General features: G+C 42.9%; 1 long non-coding RNA gene and 1 pseudogene across 1 annotated transcript; both read left to right on the plus strand.

Annotated features, from left to right (window-relative positions):
* Positions 1-18,792, plus strand: part of LOC120554972 — a 53,352-nt pseudogene extending 34,560 nt beyond the window's left edge.
* Positions 10,276-11,947, plus strand: LOC120555013. The gene is made up of 3 exons (XR_005638614.1): positions 10,276-11,311; positions 11,604-11,613; positions 11,816-11,947. It is a non-coding gene; the product is annotated as an uncharacterized LOC120555013 (long non-coding RNA).
* Positions 18,793-21,191: the final 2,399 nt, after the last annotated feature.

Consider the following 21,191-nt stretch of genomic DNA (forward strand, 5'->3'; position numbering starts at 1 on the left):
ACCCATGTACGCTGGGGGTCACTGTTTTTAGATGTAGCCAATATTTGATTGCACGTTTTTGAATTTTGATGAATAAAGGGAATTGGCCTAATTCAGCTCTGCAGGCCTTGTTGGTGGTTTTTCTGTGCACCTGTAGGATGCTTTTACAGAACTCTAGATGCAGGATTTCAACTGGGTTTTTGTCCCAATGGGCCTGATTCTGGTAGGAAATAGGACCCCACACCTCACTACCGTAGAGGAGAACTGGTTCTATTACAGATTCAAATAGTTTGAGCCAGATTCTAATTGGGATTTTAATGTAGATTTGACTTTTTATTGCATAAAATGCCCTGCGTGCTTTCCTCTCAGCTCCATTATCGCTGGGTTAAAACTTCCAGTGGAACTTATTTTCAGTCCTGAATAATTGTAATGTGTACTGTGGTCTAATTTATGTGTTTCTAATGTGAAGCTGCATGTGTTTCCTTGAGATCTGGATCTTTTTGAAAAGTCATTGTCTTTGTCTTTTGAGTGTTTACTGCCAGGGCCCAGGTCTGGCAGTACTGCCCAGCAGGTCCAGGTTCTGCTGTAGGCCCTGTTCTGTAGGGGACAACAGGACCAGGTCATCTGCATAGAGCAGGAACTTGATCTCAGAGTGGTGTAGAGTGAGACCAGGTGCTGCTGATGTCTCTAGGATGGTGGCCAGTTGGTTTATATAGATGTTGAATAGAGTGGGACTCAGACAGCAGCCCTGTCTCACTCCACGCTTCTGACAGAAGGATGTTGTTCTTTTGTTGCCAATTTTAATACTGCACTTATTGTTAGTGTACATGGATTTAATGATGTCATATGTTTTACCCCTACACCAGATTCAATAACTTTGTAGAATAGTCCACTGTGCCAAATAGAGTCAAATGCCTTTTGGAAATCTATGAAACATGCAGAGATTTTGTTGTTGTTTTGGTGAACATGTTTGTCTATCAGGGTGTGTAGGGTGTAAATATGATCAGAGGTTCTGTGTTTTGGTACAAATCCAATTTGACTTTTACTCAAGACATTGTGTTTGGTAAGGAAGTTTATGAGTCTGGAGTTGATGATGCTACAAAAGAGCTTCCCCAGATTACTGTTCACACAGATGCCTCGGTAATTATTTGGGTCAGATGTATCTCCAGATTTGTAGATTGGTGTGATGAGACCGTGATTCCAGATGTCAGGGAAGTAACCTACACTCAGGATCAAATTAAAGAGTTTCAGAACGGCCAATTGGAATTGTGGGCTGGTGTATTTCAGCATCTCGTTCATGATGTCATCGAGCCAAATGGCTTTTTTTGGGGTTTTAGTGGCCGGAGTTTGTCTCTGAGTTCCTGTTCATTAATGGGGGAGTCCAGAGGATTCTGGTACTTTAACAGCCAATTCTAGTTCATTCAGTTTGGTTATTATTTGGTTTTGATTTGGGTCTGGATTCCTTGGTAATGGCTCATAGAGCGTTTCAAAATGGTCAACCCATATGTCTCCATTCTGTATCGCCAATTCTCCAGGTTTGGATTTTTTAAGATTCTTCCATTTTTCCCAGAATTGGTTTGTGTTGATGGACTCCTCGATTAATGCCAGTTGTTTGTGTGTGTGTTGAGCTTTTTGATTCTGAGTGTACGCGTTTGTGTGTTTAAGTGTGGCACAGTAAAGAAGGGTAAGTCTACATTTCCTGGATCTCTGTGTTTTTGTTAGATAATCTCCTAACATTTTGTCTAATTTCTTTACATTCTTTGTCAAACCAATTATCATCTTTGGGATTCTTAGGTTTATTTTTGGATAATTTCAATTGTGATTTTTTTGCAGTTTGCATGATGATGTGATTGACATGTCTAACTGCATTATTTATGCCCTCTTGACTGTGTACATATGTGATGTCCAGAAAGGTATCTAATAGTGTTTGAATTTCGGTGAGCTGATTGCTTTCTGGAACTCTTCTGCTTTTGTTTTCGGCCCATCTGTATGATCTCCTGATGTTAAACAGCTTACTGGGCTGTGGGGGTGGTGTTGTTGGTCACTGACCTTCTGAGGAACACAGTAATTTGGCTGTGGTCAGACAGGGGGCAGTGGTTTAACTATGAATGCACTGAGAGAGAAAGGGTCTAAATCTGTTACCATGTAATCAACGGTGCTGTTGCCAAGAGGTGAGCAAAACGTATTTCTACCTAAAGAGTCTCCTCGTAACCTACCGTTGACGATGTACAGACCCAGGCTTGGCAGAGCTGCAGTAACTCTCGGCCGTTCTTATTCGTCACGGGTCACAGTTGGAACGAGGAAGGTTGGTTCTGTTTTGTGGATAGTTGTGTCCGAATATATGACTGTTACCTAGCTCTGTGCTGTAGTCAGGGGAGCGAGCCAGTACGTGGCGTTCAGGTCTCCACAGATTAGCACCCTTCCCTGGGCCTGGAAGCTGCAGATCTGCTCATGGAGAAGGGGGAAGATGTCTTCATCGTTATATGGGAGTCACTGGGGGAATGTATACAGCACACAGGAATATGTCTGTCGGAGGGTTAGTGATGCCTTGTTTTATTTTAAGCCAAATGTGTGAGTGTTCATATTTTATAGGGGTGATGTACTTAGATATTTCATCTTTGTACCAGATAATAATCCCTCCTGAGTCCCTCCCTTTTTTAACAGTCGGGTTTGACTGATGACAGCAGGATTTGTCTGTAGTTTGGGGGGCAGTGAGTGACAGAGCCAGGTCTACACCAGGTCTCTTGGAGGATGATGATGTCTGTGTCTTTGGTGTTGTCTTTGAATTGGGGGTTTCACTTTTACATCCAAACAATGAAGAGTTAAGGCCCTGAATATTCCACACAGAGACAGTAAATGGCTTCATTGTTAGCAAATACAAATACAGTTTTTAAAAAGAGATAAACCTACAGTAATGAGTTATAAATGAGCGGTAGCCCTGTCCTTAATTAAAGTAGTAATACATTTTCTAAATACTATCTTCCGTTTAGCTATTTGCAGATATGAGTTACAGGGTTAGACAAAGGGTTTAGTTTTTTTTTTTTTTTTTTTTTTTTTTTTTATGAGAGACCGAAACAAGTTATGAATTATTGTGTTGCCAGAGATGTACTCCTCATTTTTTAAGTAATGACCAATAAGAAAAAGGCTAACTCATTCTGCACTGGAAGCTAAAGAGTAAATAGAAATAAATTAGTTAAAATAAAATATGAAAAAATAAAATAAATCTGGTAATAATAGCCTTATAATTTAAAACCGGAATTGAATAGATTAAGATTAAAATAAAAACAGCCCTAATTAAAAGTGGATAGTAAACTTATAAAACTTTGCGACTGTTACAAAAACACTTAAAAATAAGAGTAGTGGTTAGTATGACACCTTAGAGTCCCACTTAGCTGATCAGCCTGGAGCATATGAGACTGAGGAGGTGTCTGATCTCTCTTCTCTCTGTCTCTTATCTCTGTCTCTCTCTCTGTCTCTCTATCTCTCTCTGTCTGTCTGTCTGTCTGTCTCTTTCTATCTCTCTATCTCTCTTTCTTCCCTCTCTTTCTCTATATCTCTCTGTCTCTCTCTGTCTCTCTATCTCTGTCTGTCTGTCTGTCTGTCTCTTCTCTCTTCTCTTTTCTCTCTTTCTCTCTATCTCTCTGTCTCTTTCTATCTGTCTGTCTGTCTGTCTGTCTGTCTGTCTGTCTCTCTATCTCTCTCTCTCCTCTGTCTCTATCTCTCTCCCTCTCTCCCTCTCTCTCTCTCTCTCTCTCTCTGTCTGTCTGTCTGTCTGTCTGTCTGTCTGTCTGTCTTCTATCTCTCTCTCTCTCCCCTGTCTCTATCTCTCTCCTCTCTCCTCTCTCTCTCTCTCTCTCTGTCTCTCTCTCTCTCTCTCTCTCTCTCTCTCTCTTCTCTCTCTCTCTCTCTCTCTCTCTCTCTCTTTCTCTCTCTCTGTCTGTCTCTCTGTCTGTCTGTCTATCTCTTTTTGTCTGTCTCTCTCTGTCTCTCTCTCTCTCTGCTGTCTCTCTGTCCTGTCTCTCTCTCTGTCTGTCTGTCTCTTTCTCTGTCTGTCTGTCTCTTCTCTCTCTCTCTGTCTGTCTGTCTCTCTCTATCTCTCTCTCTCTGTCTCTCTCTCTCTACTCTCTCTCCCTCTTTCTCTTTGTCTCTCTCTCTTTCTCTCTGTCTGTCCCTCTCTCTCTCTCTGTCCTCTCTCTCTCTCTCTATCTTCTCTCCTCTCTCTCTTTGTCTCTCACTCTTTGTCTCTTTGTCTGTCTCTCTCTCTCTCTCTGTCTCTCTCTCCCCTGTCTCTATCTCTCTCTCCCTCTCTCTCTTTGTCTGTCTCTCTGTGTCCGTCTGTCTCTCTCTTTCTGTCTGTCTGTCTTTCTCTCTCTGTGTCTGTCTCTCTCTCTCTGTTTCTCTCTCTCTCTGTCTCTCTCTCTTTCTCTTAATTCCAATTTGCTTTATTGGCATGAACAAAGAAAACATGTTGTTGCCAAAGCAGTTTATAGAAAATACATATAGTACATATCACATTAAATACATATAGTACATATCACATTAAATACATATAGTACATATCACATTAAATACATATAGTACATATCACATTAAATACATATAGTACATATCACATTAAATACATATTGTACATTCACATATTAAATGCATATAGTACATATCACATATTAAATACATATAGTACATATCACATATTAAATACATACAGTAGGTGTCATTCATATTCTATAAGTGTCATAAACATACAACATAACATTACATATAAACAATTACATAACACATGATGTTCCATGTTCTGCCAGGGACTACTAGCTTCTTCTCCTGAGGGACTCACCAGCTTCTTCTCCTAGGAGGGACTACCAGCTTCTCTTCTCCTAGGAGGGACTACCAGCTTCTCTTCTCCTAGGAACTACTTCAGCTTCTCTTCTCCTAGGAGGACTACCAGCTTCTCTTCTCCTAGGAGGACTACTTCACTTCTCCTCGGAGGGACTACCAGCTTCTCTTCTCCTAGGGGGACTACCAGCTTCTCTTTCTCTTCTCCTAGGGAGGGACTCCAGCTTCTCTTCTCCTAGGGAGGATCTACTCCAGCTTCTCTTCTCCTAGGAGGGACTCACGCTTCTCTTCTCCTCAGGAGGGACTACTCAGCTTCTCTTCTCCTCTAGGAGGATCACAGCTTCTCTTCTCCTAGGAGGACTACCAGCTTCTCTTCTCCTAGGGAGGACTACCAGCTTCTCTTCTCCTAGGAGGACTACCAGCTTCTCTTCTCCTAGGAGGACTACCAGCTTCTCTTTTTCTAGGAGGACTACCCGCTTCTCTTCTCCTAGGAGGGACTACCAGCTTCTCTTCTCTCAGCTTTCTCCGAGGGAACTACCACCTTCCCTTCTCCTAGGAGGACTACCAGCTTCTCTTCTCCTAGGAGGACTACCAGCTTCCCTTCTAGGAGGACTACCAGCTTCCCTTCTTCTAGGAGGACTACCAGCTTCTCTTCTCCTAGGAGGAATACCAGCTTCTCTTCTCCTAGGGAGGACTACCAGCTTCTCTTCTCCTAGGAGGAATACCAGCTTCCCTTCTCCTAGGAGGACTACCAGCTTCTCTTCTCCTAGGAGGACTACCAGCTTCTCTTCTCCTAGGAGGACTACCAGCTTCTCTTCTCCTAGGAGGACTACCAGCTTCCCTTCTCCTAGGAGGACTACCAGCTTCTCTTCTCCTAGGAGGACTACCAGCTTCCCTTCTCGAGGACTACCAGCTTCCCTTCTAGGAGGACTACCAGCTTCTCTTCTCCTAGGAGGAATACCAGCTTCCCTTCCTTAGGAAGGACTACCAGCTTCTCTTCTCCTAGGAGGACTACCAGCTTCTCTTCTCCTAGGAGAGGACTACCAGCTTCTCTTCTCCTGGGAGGGACTACCAGCTTCCCATTCTAGGGAGGATTACCAGCTTCTCTTCTCCTAGGAGGAATACCAGCTTCCTTCTCCCAGGAGGGACTACCAGCTTCTCTTCCTAGGGAGGGACTACCAGCTTCTCTTCTCCTAGGAGGGACTACCAGCTTCTCTTCTCCTAGGGAGCCGCCTACAGCTCCCCTTCTAGGAGGACTACCAGCTTCTCTTCTCCTAGGAGGAATACCAGCTTCCCTTCTCCTAGGAGGACTACCAGCTTCTCTTCTCCTAGGAGGACTACCAGCTTCCCTTCTCCTAGGAGGACCTACCAGCTTCTCTTCTCCTAGGAGGAATACCAGCTTCCCTCTCTGTCTGTCTGTCTCTCTCTCTTTCTCTCTTGTCTCTCTCTCTCTCTCTGTCTCTTTCTCTCTGTCTCTGTCTGTCTCTCTCTCTGTCTGTCTGTCTCTCTCTCTCTCTCTGTCTGTCTGTCTCTCTCTCTCTCTCTTTCTCTCTCTTGTCTCTCCCCTCTCTAGTAATATTCATTACGATATGATAAAGTACACTGGGAACACCCTCTCCTACACATCTAATAGTCTATTATAAGAACAGCTGATGTCTGGAGCAGTAAACAGCTTTAGAGGAGGACTGTTGTTGTGCGCGTACTATGAAATAAAATCCTGAGTTAGATCTCCTCTATCTGGAAAGTGTCCTGACATAACTTCTCTTATGATTGGACAATTTAAAGGAAATTAAACTCAATTACATATTGTAACTGTTGTCTCTCCAGACTGAGTGGCTGTAACCTGTCAGAGAGAAGCTGTAAGCGCTCTGTCCTCAGTTCTCAGCTCCCAGTCCTCTAGTTTGAGAGAGCTGGACCTGAGTAACAACGAGCTGCAGGATTCAGGAGTAAAGCTGATCTCTGATGGACTGAAGAGTCCACACTGCACACTGGAAATGATCAGGTTATTCAACCTTTTATTAAAAAAAGACTGCTACCTAAGCTTTTGTTTCTTAATTTATCAATTATTAAATGGACTGTCTGAATATCCTTTTTAGGCTGAGTGGCTGTAACCTGTCTGAGAGAAGCTGTGAAGCTTTGTCCTCAGTTCTCAGCTCCCAGTCCTCTAGTCTGAGAGAGCTGGACCTGAGTAACAACAACCTGCAGAATTCAGGAGGGAAGCTGATCTGTGTTGGACTGAGAAGTCCACACTGCACACTGGAGACTCTCAGGTCAGGATTCATTAACCTATTCAGCTGATGACCATTTAAACTCTGATTAACTTTAGTTGACAAAACAGCTAACATGTAGCTTTGTGTCTGTTGATATGATAAACTTGGGCAGTAGTTTTAATTATATAATTATTCATTTCTACACTCAGAGTTACTTTCCATGAGGATTTCTCATTTTTTACTTGTTGAATAATTAAAAACCACAGATTATTTTAAATATTCATTCTTAATCTGGACCAAAAGAAACCTGGACAGCAAGCCTCCTCGTGTTGACAGAGGGTTCCTGTGTGTTGTTCTTTGTGTTTGCAGTCTGTCAGGCTGTCTAATCTCAGAGGAAGGCTGTTCTTCTCTGGGTCTCAGCTCTGAGCTCCAACCCCTCCTATCTGAGAGAGCTGGACCTGAGCTACAATCATCCAGGAGACTCAGGAGTGAAGCTACTGTCAGAGGGACTGAAGGATCCTCTCTGGAGACTAAACACTCTCAGGTACAAACACTGATGAACAAAAAGGAGATATTTGTGTAGGGAGTTTTAAAGGAGAACGTCTCTAAAATAACTAAAATGATAACTCCCTTTTGCTAGTAAGTGATGTAATTTGGACACATCTCTGTATGTTAAAGGCACTGTCCGTGGGTTTTAAGAAACATCCTGTTTTTCCCTCTCTCCCGGATCAACAAATCGTACAACCGACAAAAAGGTCCAGGACAGGTTTAGCCTAGCTTAGCACAAAGCAATGTGCTTTCTACGCTGTGAGAAGAGTGTGTGGATGAAGCATTAATCTACTCTTTCAGCAGACTACTTAGCTAGAGGTTTACAATGTCAGCTGCCGGTGCTCCTGTGGGGAGGCCTGTTGATCGCTGATTGTGTTAGTTGTGTTTTTGATTGCTTTGTGGTCACCGTATGAGTAAATATGACCGATTGTTGTGGGTTTGTTTTGGTTTATTTGGTAATTCCATTTATTTTGACTACATGTGATGCAGCATCCTGTCATACTGTGTGAAAGTGATGCTTCAGTCAGCGTGTGTTCATGTCTCTGCAGTAGTGTATTAGGTGTCTCTAGGTGTTAAATCACGTTATTCCACACGGTAATGTCCTAGTGTCATGGTGAGGTTATTCAAAGGTGATTTAATTGCTGTAGGATAGTACTTGTCAAGTTATGTATGGTTCACACTTCAGCTCTTTGCCCAAACTTGAAAAAGGCCTCTTCAAGGACTGAAGGACGCAAGGGACAACTCAGATTTCTTCTGACTTCTTTTATTTAATTCCAGTTTAGTTTGTTTTAGATGGATTTTAATTTGTAGGTACAAGCAGCAGAGGAATTATTAATAGCAGTAGAAGATTGTAGTAGCAGTAGTAGTAGAAGATTGTTGTTAGTTAGTAGTAGTCAGCGCCGGCCTTAAGCATCTGGGGGCCCGTTTCAATAACTAATATGGGGCCCTACCCACATAAAACATAAACATAACAGAAAAAGCAAGGATTCCTGTTGGTTTGCATCAATGGTATATTATTGTATTACGTGCACTTTCAGCTTAATTGATTTGCGCCGCATATTTTCAACTGTCTGGGCTGACTTAAAAAAAAAAAACAGCTCAAACATCCCCTCAACTTGAATTATTTAACAAAAGCAAAGAAGAAAAAGTGTCTGACACTGAACCGAACTTTTCATAAATAATGATGGGCTCCGCGTTTTTCAGCCCCGGTCAGCTCACCGGGCGTGATTTCACCTGAGCCATTTTTAGAAATCCACCCTTCTGTGTTTGAGTGCTGAGAATGCCCTGATAAGTTCATCTTTGTCCAGCGATTTTGTCACCTCGTGCTCAATTGAAATCCGAGCGAGTTGAGCCTCCTGGAGCATTGTTGACCTCAGGTGTGTTTTATCGCCGATTTTAAAATCGACGAGCCCATAATTAAGAAAATGAACATCATTCTGTGGTGCAGAAGACTTAAAACAAGCGATTGTGTTTTTATTAGCTTCAAGCGAGAAACTCCTCTCTCGCGCTCGCTACAATCACAGGCACTGTCATCATGAGTCGGAGAGCAATGCTGAGGTTTGGATACAGTTCAACTAAACTGTTTCTGTAGATGTAGCTCAGAATCTGCAGGCCAGGTTTCTTTTGCTGGCACGGCAGTGATAGCAGCCGAGATCTCACGCACAAGGTCCTCAGCATCCACATGGCCGGGGGTTTTTTTTATATTTGCGCAGCTTTTTTGAGGGTGTATTGTCAATGGTACCGGCGTTTTTAGCCGCTTCTCCAGCTCACACCAGCTGTCCATATTGGCATGGTGTGTATTGGATTTGTCATGATCATCAGTGTGAGAGTGAGTCGTTCCCACATTCAGAAACCTCTGTGAGTGAGACTACTCGTCTGCTTGCCAAATAAGGCACAGCAGAAACAGAAGACTGAATCGGATGATTTTGAGTAGCCTACACTAACCATGACCTGCGTATTTTTCTTCATTTTTCATCTTCATGAAATATCTGTCCTTGGTAAAACGGGCGGTGTGTATTGGCTTTGTGTGAAGTTAAACTCCTCTATCTGAACAGGACCGCTAACAATATCAATTCGTTGGTCATCGGCAATATGTCTCCGGGCCAGCACCCCGGTCTGTCTCTGTAAACGGGGCTTTCTCCCTGGCATCTCCCTCGCCTGTCTCAGCGGTAGGATCTTGATCGTCATGTTCTTGTTCTACTAACAGTGTTTGGTCATCGTTATTGCCAGCAGTTTGAGCTGAAGACGGATAATCTGTATTTTGGCTAGCATCCTGTGACGGGGGTTCGGCCGCTGCTGTCGCCGGTAGGGTTACAGATGCTGGACCAAAGAAAGAGGTCACTTTTGGTAGACTGAATAAAGCTTTTCTTTTGTTGTCTGATATCTTTCGTTTTTCAGCACCACTGGCATATGTACGTTTCATTTCCTCTTAAAATTCTTTTCTTCAAAATAACATTTTAACCTAACGGCAAAAGGCAAAGGTATAAACAAATAAACTACCGGTTATTTTCGCTTTAAGCCGTTCATCGAGCGGTAAACGCCGCCATGGTAACCGCGAAGTTTGACCAATCAGAGACGTAGTGTTGTTGTTGAATTTTGGGTAGTGTAGTATTTCTCCAGAAGATCGCAAATAAAAAGGTTGATTTCATATCTTGTGGCTTTTATAGGAGCAGAAACGTTTGTTTCGCGCAACCTCGTAGCTCGTGGTCAATCTAACTTGGATGGTTTAGACATTATGGCTGAAAATCAATATCCTATGGAGAAAATGAATGGGATTTTGCTGGTCTGTTGGGGGCCCCCTTGAGGGCAGGGCCTGTTTCAATTGAAACGGGTGAAACATAGGTAAGGCCGCGCCTGGTAGTAGTAGTAGAAGATTGTAGCTAGCAGTAGTATTAAGTTAGTTTGATAACATTTTAAAAAGGTATAAACAAAACAAAATATTCTTTACTTTAAGGACATTTTCAAGATTAAATATCATTTCATTGTAGTCATTGTAACCACATCATAAATAGCAATTAGATTTAACTAAGTCTAAGGATAAACTTCTCCCAGCAAAATCAAACAAACACAGATAGACTCAAGTTTCACCAACAATATGGTATTAATATATTAACTGAAAACTATACATTTCAAATACAATATGAAAATAAACAATTGTCAATTAACTTGCCATCAATCATTGTTTCCCAAATATAATTATCAAATTAGACAATTGGTCTCAATTCTCAACACAAATAAACTTAACTGGCAACAATTTTACACAATGTCCATTTTCCAACCGGTTGTGTCTCCAGTTTTCTTGAATGAGCTGAATGTGTCTGAATGAGAGTTCCCTCTTTCATGAAGGGATTTCAGTGAAATACTTTTTCACCAAACATTTCACACCACCTGTTCACACTAAGGTGCACCAGTTTAAATGTTCCCCAGGGAAACACAAGCCAATGATGGGTTCCACAATGCATGCACTTTCTCGCCCCCTGCTGGAGTTTTATCTTGAAAGAAGTTGAAAGGGTGAATGCTTATGTTGTTTACTGTCTTTTGATGCAACAGTACTGAAGGCCCAGGTGTAAAATACACAGCCCTCCACTGCTGTAGATAAACTGCTGGTTGCTATGGACGCTGCTATCTCTGAACCCACGGATCTAGCATGTTGTTGGTATCATATGTGTTTACAGGAATAAGGGCGGGTCTCTGTCAGAGGTGGACATTATCATAAAGGCTGTGGATGTTGAGGGTAGGGGGTGGACCAGGTGGACATTATCATAAAGGCTGTGGATGTTGAGGGTAGGGGGTGGACCAGGTGGACATTATCATAAAGGCTGTGGATGTTGAGGGTGGTGCCAGGTGGACATTATCATAAAGGCTGTGGATGTTGAGGGTAGGGGTGGACCAGGTGGACATTATCATAAAGGCTGTGGATGTTGAGGGTAGGGGGTGGACCAGGTGGACATTATCATAAAGGCTGTGGATGTTGAGGGTAGGGGGTGGACCAGGTGGACATTATCATAAAGGCTGTGGATGTTGAGGGTAAAGGGTGGGCCAGGTGGACATTATCATAAAGGCTGTGGATGTTGAGGGTAGGGGTGGGCCAGGTGGACATTATCATAAAGGCTGTGGATGTTGAGGGTAGGGGTGCCAGGTGGACATTATCATAAACTGTATGTTGAGGGTAGGGGTACCAGGTGAATTATCATAAAGGCTGTGGTTTGAGGGGACCATCATTTTGTTGGGGTAGGGGTGACCAGGTGGACATTTGGCATGAGGGCACATCCACGGGAGATTCCAGCATTTATCCGGTGGATGGTGTCAGGATGGAAGTCTCTTCGTGGGAGGATGGTAGAGATTATAATCTTTGATGAGGGGAAGGTCTGTGTAGCCCTCTGAGCCCTCTCTCTCTTCACAGACTCTGCTACCCTCTCCTGCTGTAGTCTCAGGTCATTAGTACCTGTGTGGATGATAATGTGTCTAGGCTGACCCAGGATCGGCTCAGTGAGCAGCTGGAGGGCATTGTCCGTCCTGGGACATTGGATTTTGGTGACATTTTGTCCGGCGAAAAGCTGGTCCTCATTCACAAATTTCCCATTAGAATCTATAAGGATAATGATCTCAGCATCACTGGTTTTCTTTTGCTCTCCAGATGTTTTAGGCTCTCTCAGGTTCAGCTCCTCTTTTATAGCAGTGAGATTCCTGCCCATGACCTGTCTGTCCTGCTGTAGCTCCTGGACTCTCTCCTCTTAGCTCCTGTATGGAGGCCTTCGTCTCATTCCTCACCTGGCTGCTGCTGTGTGGATTCAGTGGATGTCTGTTTAGAAAGCAGTAGCTCCTTCAGTTCCACCAGCTTTACTTCGTCACAGACAAACACTCTCTCTCATCTGGGACACTCTGCTGTCCAGTTGACTGATGTGCCCTGACGGGTCTCCTAAAGGCTGATCCTCTTCCAGCTCTTCCCCTGGTGGTTGCTCTGTGGGCTTGATGTTGCTCTTCTCCCTCACTGCTGATCTTCTCCTGTCTCTGTTTCTCAGTCTCTGCCAGAGCTTTGATGGTATTAAAGTTTTCTTGGACAGAGCTGAAACTGGCCTCATTGCCTTGGAACATGCCTCTGAGTTTTTGTGTTTGTAAGCTTTCTTGGCCTGTGTACTTTTAATTTCTTTTGGGTAGCCAATCACAGGAGGCAGGGCTCTCCCCGGAGATCCTAACATTGTTTCAGTTCCTAACTGCCGCTCAGCTGCTCCCTCTGCTGCTCCTGCCCTGCTGCTCCCTCTGCTACTATTAGCACGCTATGTTAAAGGAACACGCCAACTTTTTGGGAATTCAGCTTCTTCAACGTAACCCCCAAGTTAGATAAGTCCATACATACCCTTCTCATCTCCGTGCGTTGTAACGCTTGTTCGACGGCCCCAGCGGCAGCAGCCCAGCACAGATCCTGCAGGTGAATGGTTCCAGCAATCCTACTGCGAGTAGTAGCGAAGTACTGAGAGTAACAGCGTAGTACAAACACCAACGGTAACCTGAGACACAGCTATTTCATCAACAATAAACGGGAACTATATTCTCAGACAGGCGTAAGCTCTGCAAAGCAAATCACCCGGCCAAGTAGCAGAAGTAGCAGAGCCACTTCGTCTGAGAATATAGTTCCGGGTTTGTTTAGGAGGTTTTGAAGATGGCTGTGGGTCATGTGACCTTGTTATTTGTACACGCTGTGACTACAAATCACAACATGTAAATAGGAACATGTTGGTGTTATTTTGTCACTTATTGGGAGCAGTAGGATTACTGGAACCAGTTACCTGCATGTTCTGTGCTGCCGGTGGAACCATCATACAGCGTTACAACATGCACAGAGATGAGAAGGGTATGTATGGACTTATCTCACTCTGGGGGTTATGCTGAATAAGCTAAATTCCCAATAAGTCGGCGTGTTCCTTTAAGTTAGCACAGGGTAGCCTTGGTTTCTTGAGGTAGAAATTAGAAATTAAACTTTTGTGGATATGAAGGAAACTTACCTTACTACTCTACTACAGCTTCTCTTGAGTGGGAAGGAGACGTGCTAGCCTTTGGTGGTTTTTCCTTTGGTTTGGAGCTTTTGGGACCTTACCTTAGCATAGCATAGCCTTCTTGCTCCTCTTCTCTGTCCTTAGCTGTTGTTAGCAGAGTTAGCTGTTGTGTTAGCAGGGTTAGCTGTTGTGTTAGAAGAGTTAGCTGTTGTGTTAGCAGAGTTAGCTGTTGTGTTAACAGGGTTAGCTGTTGTGTTAGCAGAGTTAGCTGTTGTGTTAGCAGAGTTAGCTATTGTTTTAGAGTTAGCTGTTGTGTTAACAGGGTTAGCTGTTGTGTTAGCAGAGTTAGCTGTTGTGTTAGCAGAGTTAGCTGTTGTGTTAACAGGGTTAGCTGTTGTGTTAACAGAGTTAGCTGTTGTGTTAACAGGGTTAGCTGTTGTGTTAACAGGGTTAGCTGTTGTGTTAGAGTTAGCTGTTGTGTTAAAAGAGTTAGCTGTTGTGTTAACAGAGTTAGCTGTTGTGTTAACAGAGTTAGCTGTTGTGTTAACAGAGTTAGCTGTTGTGTTAGCAGGGTTAGCTGTTGTGTTAACACGGTTAGCTGTTGTGTTAGCAGAGTTAGCTGTAGTGTTAACAGAGTTAGCTGTTGTGTTAACATAGTTAGCTGTTGTGTTAGCAGAGTTAGCTGTTGTGTTAGCAGGGTTAGCTGTTGTGTTAACAGAGTTAGCTGTAGTGTTAGCAGAGCTGTTGTGTTAACAGAGTTAGCTGTTGTGTTAACAGAGTTAGCTGTTGTTAGCAGAGTTAGCTGTTGTGTTAGCAGGGTTAGCTGTTGTGTTAACAGAGTTAGCTGTTGTGTTAACAGGGTTAGCGGTTGTGTTAGCATAGTTAGCTGTTGTGTTAATAGAGTTAGCTGTTGTGTTAACAGAGCTGTTCTGTTAACAGAGTTAGCTGTTGTGTTAACAGTTAGCTGTTGTGTTAGCAGAGTTAGCTGTTGTTTTATTAGAGTAAGCTGTTGTGTTAACAGGGTTATATCTGTTGTGTTAGCAGAGTTAGCTGTTGTGTTAACAGGGTTAGCTGTTGTGTTAGCAGGGTTAGCTGTCGTGTAAGAAGAGTTAGCTGTTGTTTTAACAGAGTTAGCTGTTGTGTTAACAGGGTTAGCTGTTGTGTTAACAGAGTTAGCTGTTGTGTTAACAGAGTTAGATGTTGTTTTAGAGTTAGCTGTTGTGTTAACATGGTTAGCTGTTGTTTTAGAGTTAGCTGTTGTGTTAAAAGGGTTAGCTGTTGTGTTAACAGGGTTAGCTGTCGTGTAAGAAGAGTTAGCTGTTGTTTTAACAGAGTTAGCTGTTGTGTTAACAGGGTTATCTGTTGTGTTAGCAGGGTTAGCTGTCGTGTAAGAAGAGTTAGCTGTTGTTTTAACAGAGTTAGCTGTTGTGTTAACAGAGTTAGCTGTTGTGTTAACAGGGTTAGCTGTTGTGTTAGCAGAGTTAGCTGTTGTGTTAACATAGTTAGCTGTTGTGTTAACAGGGTTAGCTGTTGTGTTAACATGGTTAGCTGTTGTGTTAACAGGGTTAGCTGTTTTAGAGTTAGCTGTTGTGTTAACAGGGTTAGCTGTTGTGTTAACAGGGTTAGCTGTTGTGTTAACAGGGTTAGCTGTTTTAGAGTTAGCTGTTGTGTTAACAGGGTTAGCTGTTGTGTTAATAGAGTTAGCTGTTGTGTTAACAGGGTTAGCGGTTGTGTTAGCAGAGTTAGCTGTTGTGTTAGAGTTAGCTGTTGTGTTAACAGAGTTAGCTGTTGTGTTAACAGAGTTAGCTGTTTTAGAGTTAGCTGTTGTGTTATCAGGGTTAGCTGTTGTGTTAACAGAGTTAGCTGTTGTGTTAACAGGGTTAGCTGTTGTGTTAACAGAGTTAGCTGTTGTGTTAACAGGGTTAGCGGTTGTGTTAGCATAGTTAGCTGTTGTGTTAACAGAGTTAGCTGTTGTGTTAACAGAGTTAGCTGTTGTGTTTAACAGAGTTAGCTGTTTTAGAGTTAGCTGTTGTGTTATCAGGGTTAGCTGTTGTGTTAACAGAGTTAGCTGTTGTGTTAACAGGGTTAGCTGTTGTGTTAACAGAGTTAGCTGTTGTGTTAACAGGGTTAGCGGTTGTGTTAGCATAGTTAGCTGTTGTGTTAATAGAGTTAGCTGTTGTGTTAACAGAGCTGTTCTGTTAACAGAGTTAGCTGTTGTGTTAACAGAGCTGTTGTGTTAACAGAGTTAGCTGTTGTGTTAGCAGGCTTAGCTGTTGTGTTAACACGGTTAGATGTTGTGTTAGCAGAGTTAGCTGTTGTTTTATTAGAGTAAGCTGTTGTGTTAACAGGGTTATAGCTGTTGTGTTAGCAGAGTTAGCTGTTGTGTTAACAGTTAGCTGTTGTGTTAACAGGGTTAGCTGTTGTGTTAACAGGGTTAGCTGTTGTGTTAGCAGGGTTAGCTGTTGTGTTAAGAAGAGTTAGCTGAAGTTGCTGTTGTATTAACAGTGTTAGCTGTTGTGTTAACAGAGCTGTTGTTTTAACAGAGTTAGCTGTTGTGTTAACAGAGTTAGCTGTTGTGTTAACAGAGTTAGCTGTTGTTTTAGAGTTAGCTGTTGTGTTAACAGAGTTAGCGTTGTGTTAACAGAGTTAGCTGTTGTGTTAGCAGAGTTAGCTGTTGTGTTAACAGAGTTAGCTGTTGTGTTAACAGAGTTAGCTGTTGTGTTACCAGAGTTAGCTGTTGTGTTAACAGGGTTAGCTGTTGTGTTAGCAGAGTTAGCTCGTCTTTGTCTTCACTTGTTTTGCCTTATTATATCTTTACCATGATGATTTTCTTTCCTGTGTGTGTGTGTGTGTGTGTGTGTGTATCTGTGTACCTCTGTGTGTGTATCTGTGTGTGTGTGTGTGTGTGTGTGTGTGTGTGTGTGTGTGTGTGTGTAGCAGGTAAAGACATATTCTGCTGCTAGACTGCAGCTCTCTGGCTGTTCTCCCAGCAGGATCGGCATTTTATTGATGTCGGGTGTTTGTGTTTGAATTTGGGGAAATATTGAGTTCTGATTGGCTGCAGCTCTGTGCATTCTTTCAGGAAGTGCAGCTCCGTCTCGACTTCGTCTCTCTGACACAGCTGGCAGAAGCGCTGCTCTTTGGGCAGCCATGATTGTTTGTAGCGGCCTGTCTGGATGGCCAGGCTGTGCTCACTGAGTCTGGACTTGGTCAACGTAGTCCTTAGTTTGGTATCAGTCACTGTGGTCAGGTAGTCTGCTACACTGGACTCTCTCTTTAGGGACAGGTAGCACTGGACTCTCTCTTTAGGGACAGGTAGCACTGGACTCTCTCTTTATGGACAGGTAGCACTGGACTCTCTCTTTAGGGACAGGTAGCTCTGGACTCTCTCTTTAGGGACAGGTAGCACTGGACTCTCTCTTTAGGGACAGGTAGCTCTGGACTCTCTCTTTAGGGACAGGTAGCACTGGACTCTCTCTTTAGGGACAGGTAGCACTGGACTATCTCTTTAGGGACAGGTAGCACTGCATTTTGCTTTGTGCTTTTGTTTGTGTGTTCCAGTCGGTGATGTAGTTTAGTTTCTATTGTGTTATAATTTGGTTAACTCTGATTGGTTGGTTCCCAGACTGGTCCTGAGGCAGAACCGGGTCAGGAGGTGACCTGAGCATCAGGACCAGCTGAGTGAGGGGACTCTTCTCTTTGCTCAGCTCTTGGTGTTGCAGGGCTTTCTGCTGGTAGGAGTGGGGGTCACTGTTTTTTAGATGTAGCCAATATTTGATTGCACGTTTTTGAATTTTGATGAATAAAGGGAGTTGGCCTAATTCAGCTCTGCAGGCCTTGTTGGTGGTTTTTCTGTGCACCTGTAGGATGCTTTTACAGAACTCTAGATGCAGGATTTCAACTGGGTTTTTGTCCCAATGGGCCTGATTCTGGTAGGAAATAGGACCCCACACCTCACTACCGTAGAGGAGAACTGGTTCTATTACAGATTCAAATAGTTTGAGCCAGATTCTAATTGGGATTTTAATGTAGATTTGACTTTTTATTGCATAAAATGCCCTGCGTGCTTTCTCTCTCAGCTCCATTATCGCTGGTTAAAACTTCCAGTGGAACTTATTTTCAGTCCTAAATAATTGTAATGTGTACTGTGGTCTAATTTATGTGTTCCTAATGTGAAGCTGCATGTGTTTCTCTCTCTCCTCTCTGTCTCCTCTCCTCTCCTCTCCTCTCTCATCTCTCTCTGTCTGTCTGTCTGTCTGTCTGTCTGTGTGTCTCTCTCTCTCTCTCTCTCTCTCTTACTAGTAAGAACTTCTCTTATGATTGGAAACTTTAAAGGAAATTAAACTGAATTTCATATTGTAATTGATTGACAGCCCAAATATGAATATAAATGAGTAAATTCCAGCCCTACATTAGATCAGATGAAGCTGTGTGTGAGAGAGTGATGTAATGCCCCCCCCCCCCCCCTCCTTTCAGGGATGAGCCTGCTGGAGTCAGATGGTTGACACCAGGTCTGAGGAAGTGTAAGTCTGTTTTACATTTCATTCATGGAACTGTGACATCACTCCTTCAACCCTCTGATGTCATCATCAAAGTGCTGATTGGTTAATAACTGCAGCTGTGTTGTGTGTCCTTCTCTCCGTCAGATTCCTGTGAACTCACACTGGACACAAACACAGTGAACAGAAAACTCAAACTGTCTGACAACAACAGGAAGGTGACATTAGTGGAGGAGGATCAGCCATATCCTGATCATCCAGAGAGGTTTGACTCCTGGGAACAGCTGCTGTGTAGAGATGGTCTGACTGGTCGCTGTTACTGGGAGGTCCAGAGGAGAGGAGATGTTTATATATCAGTGAGTTACAGAGGAATCAGGAGGAGAGGAGTCAGTAGAGACTGTGTGTTTGGATGGAATGATCAGTCCTGGAGTCTGGAGTGCTCTGATGGTCGTTACTCTGTCCGTCACAATAACAGAGGAACATCTATCTCCTCCTCCTCTGTCTCTGGTAGAGTAGCAGTGTATGTGGACTGTCCTGCTGGCTCTCTGTCCTTCTACACAGTCTCCTCTGACTCACTGATCCACCTCTACACCTTCAACACCACATTCACTCAGACTCTCTATCCTGGGTTTGGGTTCAGGATCAGGTCTCCTGGTTCCTCAGTGTCTCTGTGTCGTGTGTAGGACGGAGAGTCTCCTCCTGTTTCTCACTGCTGATCAGTTGAGTATGTACAGGATCACACTTACAGAAATACTTCAGGTTATTGTTATGAACTAATGAATGAACTTTGTATGAAATAATTCAGAATGATTGAACAGATTCCTGGAGAACATTGTAAACTTCTTCCACTTCCTGTCCTGTAAAGATGGAAGCTGTGATCATGAAAGTGTAAAAATGTGTCATGTTTAGTTTTGATTTCTGTCTCTTTTCACAATAAAAGCATAAAGTTACTGTGATGTGTTTGTGTTACGTTTAATAACATCCAAACCATAGACTGTATGTATGAATATAATAGTAATATTTACAGTCTACAATCCAAACTATTTCTTAATGAGATTCTGCAGATGTTTAAAGGTTGATCAGCACAACCTTGACACAGACACACACACACACACACACACACACACATACACATATAATACCGTGTATAATACCGTGTGTATGAATACTACTCCTAATGTGTGTGTGTGTGAGAGAGAGAGAGAGAGAGAGAGACCTCCAGCTTACATTGGGTTCTCTGAGCGACGAGCTAGCAGCCCCTGGCAGACGCTAGCTGGCTGTCCCGTCACTATATGGAGCTCCTCAACTCCGAAAACTTTGAAGCAAATTGTCAATTCGGCAACGATTTTCACAAAACTGCCTATATTCGAAATCTAAAAAGTTCATTTCTCGCTTAAAACGTTCTCAGAAGTGAATTTAGTGATGAATAAGATGGCGAAAATTGTTAAAATTGTCCTGTTGTTGGTCTGCCAAAGAAGTCCCATTCACCTTGTTCTGAATGTGAGAGATAGCCACGCCCCCTGATTTGCATATAAGAACTGGAAATAAATAAAGAGTGAAATAAATAAATGTGGACTTAGGAAATAAAAGTCTCTTGAAATAAATAAATATGTACTTATGAAAAAAAATTACCATGAAATAATTAAATTTATTTAATTATGTATTTATTGCCTCATTTATTTATTTCATGGTGTATTTCAAAGGCATATTTATTTATTTATTTATTTATTCATGTATTTATGTATTTATTTATTCATTTATTTAATTGTGAATAAAACAGCATTCCATATTTTCGTATATATATTTCCATAATATATCTCAGCAGAAAGTTGAAAAATGTTGCGTTTACTTCACACAAGAGCAGCCATTTCCCCTGTTGCCATGGGAACGTTATAAAGTGACGTAATTCATCATCAAAAGCAGGCTGTTGGGAGCGGGGATCATTTTTCTTTTTTTTTTTTTTTTTTTTTGAAGAGTTCTCGCTAATTTCGCATAAAATTGCATAAATATCCCACATATTCCATCACATTTTTTAAGAAAACGTGCCGCATAATCAAGGATTTTTGCCTTCAACAATCACAAAAAACTTGTGTCTCATAAAGTCTTTTCACGTCCAGTTTGGTCCACATAAAGCCTGAAAAAGTCAGCAAAAAAGTTCCAAAGCTGTCCTAGAATTTAGCAAATCAAGCAAAACTAATGATTACATTTAAAAAGTAGGCTACCACCCAGCTGACTCACAACGAGCTCTTTCTCAGCCTGAATATGCCATCTCTCTGGTTCTGGTTCTGGTTCTGGTTCTGGTCCTGGTTCTGGGGGGATTTCTGAGTCTCAAAGTCGTTGTTGTGTAATTGCAAGTTGAAAAACCCTTCCCCATGTTTTTGGATTGGGCCCGTGGGCTGTGAGTTTGACCCATGGTCCCTCCACTGTCCTGATGTGGAGATGTTAAACAGTTAGCTGTTGAATACACATGAGGGGGGTAAACTAGAGCCAGGACCTTCTGCAGAGCATCTCTGGCATCAGCAGCCTCTTCTTCTGCTCTCTGTCTGTCCAACTGCTGCCTCTCCAGCGCCCCCTACAGGAGGACAGGAGGACAGAGGGAAAGACATGCAGCGATTTCACAGGAAGACGTAGAAAAGGAGGTCAAGTCCAGTAGAACTCTGTCTGTCCCTATTTTAACCATCTGAGGTCACGGTGTGGAGCGCCTGGTGCAGGTGTGTTTAGGGCCGGTCCAAATCCACTTTTACTAGTCTGACGGCAGTAAAAAGGGTCTGTGTGCGGGCCTGGTCCTAAAGGGTTGTCCTTAGTGTCTTCATTAATCAGAGGTGTGTTTTGGGCGTAACATGCAATCAACCAATCAGAGATCATCTCCCATTCATCAACCAATCAGAGATCATCTCCCATTCCCTTTAAAAGCCAGGCGCGTTTGGACCTTGGAGCATTGCTGTTATGATGGAGGATTTACACCCTAATATTATTATTAGTAATCTTCTGCATGTGTGTGTGCTGCTGTGTGTCCCTGTGTGTGTGTGTGTGTGTGTGTGTGCTGCTGTGCGTCCCTGTGTGTGTGTGTGTGTGTGTGTGTGTGTGTGTGTGTGTGTGTGTGTGTGTGTGTGTGTGTGTGTGTGTGT

This window comes from Perca fluviatilis, unplaced genomic scaffold (assembly GCF_010015445.1).
Source record: "Perca fluviatilis unplaced genomic scaffold, GENO_Pfluv_1.0 PFLUV_unplaced_scaf_1, whole genome shotgun sequence".
Lineage (NCBI taxonomy): Eukaryota > Metazoa > Chordata > Actinopteri > Perciformes > Percidae > Perca > Perca fluviatilis.